Source organism: Trichechus manatus, unplaced genomic scaffold (assembly GCF_000243295.1).
Source record: "Trichechus manatus latirostris isolate Lorelei unplaced genomic scaffold, TriManLat1.0 scaffold00077, whole genome shotgun sequence".
In the NCBI taxonomy this organism is placed as follows: domain Eukaryota; kingdom Metazoa; phylum Chordata; class Mammalia; order Sirenia; family Trichechidae; genus Trichechus; species Trichechus manatus.
In genome coordinates, this window is record NW_004444013.1 from 12244361 (window position 1) to 12248524 (window position 4164).

A 4164-nucleotide genomic window follows, 5' to 3' on the forward strand; every position below is an offset into this window, starting at 1 on the left:
AAAAAAAAAAAAAACAACTACATTCAGAAAACTTGATAGATCTGACTGTATCCCCAAGCCCAGACTTCTAGATTCCATGAGAGGGAACTTTTTCCTAAGACACGCGTAAGGACTCACTCAGTTTCTCCCATTATTAACCCTTACATTGGTATGGTACATTTGTTACAGTTAATGAATCAATGTTGATATATTGTTGTTGTTATTATTAATTAAGGCTGACAATTTATTCAAATTTTCTTAGTTTTTACCTAAAATCTCTTTTTTATTACAGGACCAATTACATTTAGTTGGCATATCTCCTTGGCTCCTCTTGCCTGTGTAAGTTTCTCAAACTTAGCTTGACAATTTTGAGAAGTACTAGGGAGGCATGGACCCCCAGAACTGCTCCATAGGGTTTTCTTGGCTGTAATCTTAATGAAAACAGATCACCAGGACTTTTCTTTTGCAGTACCACTGGGTAGGTCCAAAACACCAACCTTAGGTTAGCAGTCAAGCACAAACGGTTTTTGCCACCTAGAGACCTTATTCCATCCATAAACATGGCTTATGTCATCATTTATCTCTGATTTTACATCTTTCAATAAACTTACATCATTTTTTCCATAAATATCTCATGCATTTTTTAAATTTTTATTTAGTCCTAGGCATCATAGAGAGTTTGTGGCTATTGTATATTGTCTCTTTTTAAAAAAAATTATCTTTTTCTGTTTGTCTCTAGTACATAGGAGCACAATTGATTTTTGTGCATTTAACTTGTATCCAGCACCTTGTGTCCACAACACCTTCCTAGATTCTCTAAGCAGATCAGCTTGCCTGTAAATTCTCTTGGACTATCTATACAGAATATTATATCTAAGTTTGGCAGCTTCCTTTCCAATTCTTATAAAATTTTTTTTCTTTTCTTATTTTATTGGCAAGGCTCTCCAGTTCAATTGTTAACGGAAGTGATGATACTGAACATCTTCAGTCTATCCCTATCCTTAGAGAGAATGTTTCTACTTATTCTCTAATAATATGATGTTTACTGTAGGTTGTTGTAAAAACCAGTTGCCATCAATTCTACTTCAACTCATGACAACTCCATGTGTGTCAGAGTAGCATTGTGCTGCACAGGGTTTTCAATGGCTGATTTTTTGGAAATAGATCGCCAGGGCTTTCTTCTAAGGTGCCTCTGGGTAGACTCGAACTTCCAACCTTTCAGTTAGCAGCCACGTGCATAAACCATTTGCACCATCCAGGGACTTAGATACTCTTTACTAGGTTGTGAGTTATGTTTTATTCATGTTTGCTATGAATCATTACTTGAATGGGTGTTGATTTTGTCAGGTGCTTTTTCTGCCTCCATTGAGATGATCAAGTGGTTTTATTCCTTTAGTTTGTTAACATAGTAAATTATATTTAAGATGTTTTGAAATGTAAACCTGCATTCTTGGGATAAAACCAACATGGTCATGATGTACTTTTTTACACATGAAATTGTTTGGCTAATATTTTTCATCCATGTTTATAGGTGAACCTGGCATATTATTTTCTTGTTTTTTTTATTGTCTGTCTTTAATATCATGGCTATAAAATTAAGTTTTATAAAATGAGTGTTGGGACTTTTCTTTTTTTTCGACTTTGGAATCCACTGAGCCTGTTACCATCCAGTCAATTCCGACTCAAAGCAACCCTATGGGACAGAGTAGAACTGCCTTTATGGAAGCAGACTGCCACAACTTTCTCCTATGGAGCATCTGGTGGGTTCAAATCACCGACCAATCAGTCAGCAGCCAAGCATTTAACCACTGTGTCACCAGGGCTCCTACTCTGGAACAGTGTGTATAAAATTGGGTTTATCTGCTCCTTGAATGTTTGGTAAAATTCATCTGTAAAACCATCTGGATCTGGGATGTTTTTGTTTTATTTTGGTAATGAGTAAATTTTTAATTATCCATTCAGCTTCTTTAATAGTTACAGGTCTATTAAGGTTTTTATTTAGTCCAAAGCCAGTTTTGCTCAGTTGCATTTTTCTAGGAAATTGCATAGTTCATAAATATTTTCAAATTTATTGGCATAACATTAATAGTTTTCAAAATCTCTATTTCCATGGCCCCTTTATCAAGCTCTTTGTGCACATTTTATTTAGGCTTCTCACTTTTGTTTTCCTCAGTCTTGTCGGAGATTGTCAATTTTATTTATCTTATTTTCCTCAGAGTAACATATTTGGTTCTAGTGTGTCTTATTTTCTAATTAATAAATTTTATTCTTGTTTAAATATTTTCCAATTTCCATTTTTATTTATCCTATAACACAGTAGTTACTTAGAAATGAAATGTTCTTTTTGACTATGAATGCAACACCATTCCTCTTCAATTTGCCATTCCCAGCATAGTAGACCATTTGATTGTCCAATTCAAAATGGCCAATACCAGTCCATTTCAGGTCACTAATGCCTAGGATATTTGATCTTTATGCATTCCATTTCATTTTTTGACAACTTTCAATTTTCCCAGATTCATACTTTGTATATTCCATGTTCCGATTATTAATGCGGCTGTTTCTTCTCATTTTGAGTCATGCCACATCAGCAAATGAAGGTCCCAAAAGCTTTACTCCATCCATGTCATTAAGGTCGACTCTACTTTAAGGAGGCAGCTCTTCCCCAGCTGTATTTTGAGTGCCTTCCAGCCTGAGATAGTGCTCATCTTTCGGCATATATCACTCAATCTTCCACTACTGTTCATAAGGTTTTCACTGTCCAGTTTTTTCGAAGTAGACTGCCAGGTCCTTCCTAGTCTGTCTTAGTCCGGAAGCTCTGCTGAAACTTCTCCACCATGGGTAACCTGGTTGGTATTTGAAATACCAGTGGCATAGCTTCCAGCATCACAGCAACACACAAGCAAAAGAGTAAGACAAACTGACAGCGAGTGTTAACAAGAAAAGATGTCGCTTTGTGGTCTAAGGTGCACCTGACCCAAAATATGGTATTTTGAATTGCCTCATATGCATGCGAAAGCTGGACAATGATGAATTGTCCGAAAAAGAATTGATGCCTTTGAATCATGGGGTTGGCAAAGAATATTGAATACATCATGGACTGCCAGAAGAACAAACAAATCTGTTTTGGAAGAAGTACGAGAATGTGCCCTAGAAGTGAGGATGATAAGACTTCATCTCATGCACTTTGGACATGTTATCAGGATGGAACAGTCTCTGGAGAAGGACATCATGCTTGATAAAGTAGAGGTTCAGTGAGAAAGAGGAAGACCCTCAACGAGATGGATTTGCACAGCGGCTGCCACAATGGGCTCAAACACAGCAACGATTGTGAGATGGTGCAGGACCCGACAGTGTTTCACTCGGTTGTACACAGGGTTGCTATGCGTCAGAACTTACTCGACGGCACCTAACAACAACTTAGAAATGACTTTTAATTTCCAAACGATGGAGATGTTTTGATTATCCTTTTGTTATTGATTTCTAACTTAATTGCAATGTGGTCAGAGAAGTCTGTATATTCTTTTTTTAACAGAGAAAGGCATTGTGACATAATACATAGTTAGCTTTTTGTTGTTGTTCAATGTGTGCTTAGAAAGAATGTGCACTCCCTATGTAACCAAGTTTGTTAATTATATTGCTCAAAGTTCTTATTATCTGCTTTATCCACCCATTACTGGGAAGTGTGTTAAGAATAGCTTGCTATGACTGTGGATTTGTCAATCCCTTCTAATTCTTTCAAATTTTGCCTTTTGTTTTCTCAGGCCAGGTTTTGTGGTGCATGTAACCTTAGAACTGATGAATGGAAATGTAAAATGTAAAAACTCATCTCTTTAGTGAACTGATTTTATAATCCCTATGAAGTGGTTCTGTTTATCCCTAATAAAGTTATTCTAGATTGACATATTATTTTTGACAATCATATTCCAAAGACTTCTGACTTCTACTGTGCTGGTGAAAGGTCGGCTTCAGTTTATTTCTGTGTAGAATATCTGTCTTTCCTCTGTTGTTTTTAAGGTCTTTGCCTTTAGTATTTTGATATGTACTTAGGTGTAAATTTATGTTTATTCATCCAGCTAGGCATATATTGTGCTGCCTAAACCTGTTAAATCCCTGAGTGGTGTAAATGGTTAAGTGCTCAGCTACCAACAAAAAGGTTGGCAGTTTGAATCCACACACAGGTGC